Raw genomic sequence first — 7241 nt, forward strand, 5'->3', positions numbered from 1 at the left:
GGCACATAGTTGTCATACACTTTATGGGGGCAAGACATGATTGCAAGAGGGACTTTACCTAACAATTGCAATCAGCGTAACCTGGCTTATTGTACCCTCAATGAATCCCCAATGATAAAAAAATAATAATAATAAATTAAAAAAAATTAAAAGCATATTTTCGTATATCATGTAAAAAGTCTTTACATTTAAAAAGCTGCTTATATTAATATTATCTACTTATCTTGAGTAAACATTTTCCTGGTGATAGTTTCATAGCTATTTACTTTTCTTATCACCAAATTAAAGAAGAAATTCTCTTATTTTTTTTTTTGTTTTTTTTTTTTTGGTTTTTTGGCCAGGGCTGGGTTTGAACTCGCCACCTCCGGCATATGGGACCGGCACCCTACTCCTTGAGCCACAGGCACCGCCCTCTCTTGTTTTTCTTTTGTCAGTCATTCTCAACAGCCTTTTAGAATTATCTGCGGAGGGGCACTTTAAAAAATCTTGATCCTGAGGCCTCAATCAAACTAATTATATCAGAATCTCTAGGCGTAAGACACAGGGATCAGTATTTTTAAAGCGCTCCAAGTCACTCTCAGGTCTGATTTATGTTATGATCTTAACTCATAAAGGTTATGATTTACTTTGATCTTAACTTACTGTCCTATCTCTCTTAATCATAAATTATAGCTGTTTTTAAAGGCCAAAAGTATAATAAAATGAACACAAGTAAATGTAATGCAGATTTTTTTATGGATAATACTCTATGTAATAGTTCGGCAATATTTACTCATTGACCTTGGAATTCCCTAATATGTAATTGAATACTATTTTAAATATATATTTATAGGGCAGTTTCCTCTGGAATTACACAGATTTATCAAAGGGAAGAGAAATGTAGATTTCAAGACTAGTTCAGAAGAGCCTATATAATCCATACTGTTGCTAAACTATTTGTTTTAACAGAAAAATATTAGGCACAATTGAATTAAAGAAGTGGTTTATATTCTTGCATGATGATGAGCTGAGAGTTGGGTTTTTTAAGTTCCTCCCTGCAAAATTACTTTCCCAGTCATCTGAGGTGTAGTGTCTGCAATATGATTATACGGGGCTGGGAAGTCCAGAATATGAAGTCCAGCTTGATTAACTGACATTTAGGTGAATTTGGACAGATGTCTACACACTCTGAGCCTTAAATATAAAATGGGGATGACCTGTCCAAGAAGGATTCCTTTAAAGGGTACATATGCCACTTAGCAGGTCCTTGGTAAGAATTTCCATAAAATGTTGATAGCACTGCTGCTTGTCATTTTATAAACCTTACAACATTGTCCTTTTCATTGCTACGTTGATTTCTCCACAACTATCTGTCAGCCATGAAGAATTGTTTAATCAAGAAAGAAGAAAGAAATGCTTTTGGTGTTCAATGTTGACCTCAGCTAGGGTTACATTCAGATGAGGCCGAAGAGGTGTTGTGCAAGAAGACTTCCCTAAGTGGACGCTCTTTGAAGGGGAAAAGTCAAGGTACATGTGTCTATGATGTGTTTTCCTTTTAAAAATTTTAAATAAATATTATAAAATATATGGACATGTTTTATTTTCTCTGATTGCTTTTGTTTCAGCAGAATTCATGTCTAGAATAGCTTTTCTCTTTGCTGCAACAGAGGGGAGACATTCTATGACTAGCAGAAAATCATCATGTATTGGCAACCTGCTCCCAACACCAAAAAAGGTGGACAGACATGCCATCTCAGAACTAGTGGCAGTTTTCTCTAAATGAAAAGCAGAAGGAAAGCCAGCCGTGGTGGCTAATGTCTGTAGTCCCAGCGCTGTGGGAGGCCAAGGCGGGTGTATTGAGCAGGAGTGAGCCAGAGTGAAACCCCATCTCTACCAACAACAAAAAAAGCCAGGCATTGTGGTGGGCAACTGTAATCCCAGCTACTTGGGAGGCAAAGAGAAGAGAATTGCCAAAGGAAGAACAGAAAGAAAAAAAAAAACTTCAAATGAAGAAGAATGAACAAGCAAGCTGAAATTGAAAGTAAAAAAATTAAAATCAAAATTAAAATTAAAAAAAAGAAAAGCAGAAGTAAGTAAGGAACTTCTTGGTTTATGTTTATACACAAGATTTGTAGGAGAGACAGAAAGAGTTTCAGAATCTCATAGTGATTGAATTAAGGTTATTCTGCAATTTGATGATGAAATGCTATACTCATACAACTTGGTCTAAATTTGTATACCTAATTGGCTGTACTGGCATGAATGAGTAGGTGAGATGGAGTCTATATGGGCCCTCAAAGCCTAAAATATTTACTCTCTGTTCCTTCACAGAAATAGTTTGCTGATTCCTGGTCTAGGAGGTCACATAGGCATGTCCGAGAGGAAAAAGTTACAATGACTGAGAGCCTAAAATGTCCCAGCACTTGCTCATTCAGTGCTGCATTTAGTCCCAACAACCCTGCAGGATGAGAGGCATTTCCCCATTTTCACAGGAAAAAGAACCGGTTCCCAGGATTCAGTCAAGCCCACATCGGTCCGAACCAGTGTGATGCCAAAGTCCTTCTATTTCTTTTGACAATAGTTCTTCCTTCTGGGTGTGGACTGCTGACAAAGGGTCCAATTTCTGAATCAAAGTAGAATGAGATGTGGTCCAAGGTAAAGAATAATAATAAAAAGCATTCAAGCAAAAGGAGCCATGAAGAATAGAAGGCGAGGTCCTGGACCAATGTGAGAAATAATGATACTGGAATCTTGGTGAAGCAGGAGGTAATAAATAGAATGTGAGTTCAGAGCCTAGGGGTGAAAGCAGGCTAGGGCTGAAAGGCAGTGGAGGACACGTTTGGAGTTCTGAGTGTTCCAGCTTCTACCCAGACTGGCCACCACCACAATCTGTGCATGCCCAGACATTTAAAGGGTCCTTCTGTTATTAGTGTACTAAAGGCAAATTGACATGCTGGGAATCCAGTTCTGATTACTGCAAAAAGACATTTTCTTTATGATATATTTTCTAATGATATATTTTCTGATCATCTTTGTTGATTTCACCATCAGATAACTGAAACTGCCACTAAGAGAGGGCAGCTGCGCTGTCTTGGCATCAGTGAAGACCTGTACCTTAGTGATGTCACTGAATTCAAGGCCAGAAACTGAACTTTGAAGTCTGAGGGAATGGTCTATTCATTAGTTTATCTAGCAGTGATCAGGGTTTATGGTCAATTCAGTAATCCCAGCTACTTGGGAGGAAAGGTCCTACTATAAATTTATAGCAGAGAGGAATGAAATATTTGTGCCCATCAATTATGATACAGATGTCTACCAAGGGCAACACAAGAGACTCTGCCTCCAAAAAAAAAAAAATTACTGGAATAGGCCAGGCTCGGTGGCTCACACCTATACTCCTAGCACTTTGGGAGGCCAAGATGGGCGGATTGCTTGAGCTCAGGAGTTCAAGACCAGCCTGAGCAAGAGCGAGACCCCATCTCTAAAAATAGCCAGGTAATGCAAAAATATTCAACAAGATCCTAACAAACAGAATCCAGCAACACATCAAACAAATTATACATCATGACCAAGTCAGTTTTATCCCAGGGTCTCAAGGCTGATTCAATATATGTAAATCTATAAATGTAATCTAGCACATAAACAAATTAAAAAACAAAGACCATATGGATTCTCTCAATCGATGCAGAAAAAGCTTTTGATAATATCCAGCATCCCTTCATGATCAGAACACTTAAGAAAATTGGTATAGAAGAGACATTTCTTAAACTGATAGAGACCATCTACAGCAAACCCACAGCCAATATCATATTGAATGGAGTTAAATTGGAATCCACTCAGATCAGGAACCAGACAAGGCTGCCCATTGTCTCCATTGCTTTTTAACATTGTAATGGAAGTTTTAGCCACCACAATTAGGGAAGAAAAGGCGATCAAGGGTATCCATATAGGGTCAGAAGAGATCAAACTTTCACTCTTTGCAGATGATATAATAGTATATCTGGAAAACACTAAGGACTCTACTACAAAACTCTTAGAAGTGATCAAGGAATACAGCAACATCTCAGGTTACAAAATCAACATTCATAAATTGGTAGCCTTTATATATACCAACAATAGTCAAGTTGAAAAAACAGTTAAGGACTCTATCCCATTCACAGTAGTGCCAAAGAAGATGAAATATTTGGGAATTTATCTAGCAAAGGACGTGAAAGATCTCTATAAAGAGAACTATGAAACTCTAAGAAAAGAAATAGCTGAAAATAGCTGAGCAATTGAAGCAACATCAAAATACACTACTGGGACCTGACCAAACTGAAAAGCTTCTGCACAGCCAAGAACACAGTAAGAAAAGCAAGCAGACAGCCCTCAGAATGGGAGAAGATATTTGCAGGTTATGTCTCTGACAAAGGTTTAATAACCAAAATCCACAGAGAACTCGAACGTATAAGCAAGAAAAGAACAAGTGATCCCATCTCAGAGTGGGCAAGGGACTTGAAGAGAAACTTCTCTGAAGGATGCCCACTTTCATCACTTTTATTCAGCATAGTACTGGAAGTCCTCACCAGAACAATTAAGTAAGAGAAAAATAAAAATAAAAGGCACCCAAATTGGAAAGGAAGAAGTTAAATTATTCCTATTCACCTTTGATAAGATCTTATAGCTAGATAACCCTAGAGACTACACAAAATAATTCTTAGACTTGATACATGTATTCAGTAAAGTTTTAATATACAAAATGGATACCCACGGGGGTGAGGCCTTGGTGTGTGTCACACTTTAGGGGGGCAAGACATGATTGCAAGAGGGACTTTACCTAACAATTGCAATCAGTGTAACCTGGCTTATTGTACCCTCAATGAATCCCCAACAATAAAAAAAAGAAAAAAATGAATACCCAGAAATCAGTGTCATTTCTGTATACCAATAATTATCTAGTCAAGGACCAAATCAAGGGCACCCTTTTCAATAAATGGTGCCTGGAAAATTAGACTGCTACAAATTTCAGAAGACTGAAACTTGATCCTTATCTCTCACTATATGCAAAAATCAAGATACATTAAAGAATTGAATTTTGAGAACTGAAACTGTGAAAATATTGGAATAAGTCCAATGTCTTCTGGTCTAGGCAAAGAACTCATAACTAAGACTTCAAAAGCACAGGCAACAAAAACAGAAATAGACAAATAGAGTGGGCCAAAGGAGTAGGGTTTTGGCCCCATATACCGGCAGTGGCAGGTTCAAACCCAGCTGCAGCCAAAAACTGCCAATAAATAAATAATAAAATAAAATAAAAAATAGACAAATAGAGAACAAAGCTTCTGCATAACACAGTAAATAATCAGCAGACCACCTATAGGATGGGCAGAGAAGAAGGCCATGTCAGTCAGGAAAGAAGAGTCATGATAAGAAAAAGGCAAATGGTGGAGGAAACACAACATTCCAAACTTGTTAATAAAGAGCCTTAACTCATTTTAACCCAACATGGCCATGTAAGCCAGTTTCTAACTTTTTTTAAAGCCAGGTACTCTGTCAGGAAAGCAAGTTCTCTATACAATAGGCTTCTATATTTTAAAAGGGTTGACTCTTTGATGGTGCTACACCAAATGAGAGTTGGACTTCAGCTTTCATATGTAGGTTTTTCAAATTATTTGATATCTAAAACCAGCCCTATTAATATAATCTTACAAACATTGGAAACATGCATTCTGTATTTTGAAAGCTATGCCGTACTTTTAGAAGTGCTTACAATGACTGTTTTCTCCTTTACAAGTGTATCTTTATACCAAAAATGGCAGTGCTGTCTTCAAAATGTCACAACAGAGCATGTGGTTTGCAAGTGTCACTTACGTCAAGAACCTCTTAACGATATTGAACATGGCCCAAGAATAATTGGCACTTCTAGCTGTTATTGGAACAGGCTGTATGAATTCACTGAATTAGCTCCTGTTTCCATGAAAGTCTTTACTTCATTGATAGTTCTCATGTTTCTTTTCCAAAAGCAAGAATTTTACAAGACCTTTGAACACATTGTGTTGTTGTCTGGACTTAGCTAATGCTTCCTACTTAAAATCTATGCGTTTGAAATCATAAAACATATGCCTCCATTTCACCTGGAAAAAGCAAGTTCTCATCATTCTCATAAAATTCTTAGAATACAGACTCTCCTATCTCTACTCCCATTTGTTTGGTGAGTAGTTAACAGCTAGCTCCTCCTTCAGGCAAAGATCACTCCTACCATATAAAAGATGAGAAACATCATTTATTGTCTCCTGTGACCCATCTCTGAACCAGTCCTTCTTGGTGAAAACAAATGGATTAAGAATGGTATAATTCACTTATCAGCTGAGGTCACCAAGCCTTTTTGATATTTTGATATTTAAATAAGATTGTCTTGACCTTTCTACCCATTGGGAAGTTCTGTGCCCTTGCCAGGATTTCAGGGAACTGCCCGAGCTGCAGGCTCATGTCTGTCCCTTCTGACTCCAAGTTACTGCACTGTTGAGCTCCCCTCCTAACCCAGCCATAGCTCTCCCACCATCTCTGTTCCGTGCAAACGGGGGTGATGTTTCATTGATTACCACTCAGCACAACTACCCAGGCATTTATGTATAGGAGATTTTACTAAAACTTTTGTGCCATGGAGAGCACTTATAGCAGTGAAATGCAAACAGCTGAAAATGGACCATTATGCAACTTTGTTGTTATTGCCCTTCAGTCACATGACCCCACCAAAAATTCCTTTGTTCTCTCAGATGACAGTGTCCTGTACAAAACATAGCTCCCTTTCTCCCTGGAGACCCCCACCACCATCTTTATGCTTCCCTCTTTCCCAGCTGTTTCCTCTCAGTTTCTCTCCCTCAGTTCCCCTACAGTTTATCATTATGCATTCATTCATTCATTCATTCATTCATTTACTCGTTCAGATACTAAACAATCATTCACCATCTTCCAGTGCCAGGCACTGTGATAAGCACTTGGAATTCATCTGTGAGCAAAGATAAACATCCTCAACTTCATGGAACTTACATTTGAGCTGGCTCTTCATGGAGCTTACATGTGAGCTAGGGGGAAGTTGGTGGGAAAGAGATTGATTCTAATAAAGGAAAGATATTATTCAATTGAAATTTCCTAAATTAAGAAATTAAGTTTACACACACACACACACACACACACCCCAAATACTAGAGTATTATTCTAGCATTATTCTAAAGTGCCAATCTCATTTTATGTTAAATAAACTCCATTGCTTTAAGAATAAA

The sequence above is a fragment of the Nycticebus coucang genome, chromosome 9, assembly GCF_027406575.1.
Source record: "Nycticebus coucang isolate mNycCou1 chromosome 9, mNycCou1.pri, whole genome shotgun sequence".
NCBI classification, from domain to species: domain Eukaryota; kingdom Metazoa; phylum Chordata; class Mammalia; order Primates; family Lorisidae; genus Nycticebus; species Nycticebus coucang.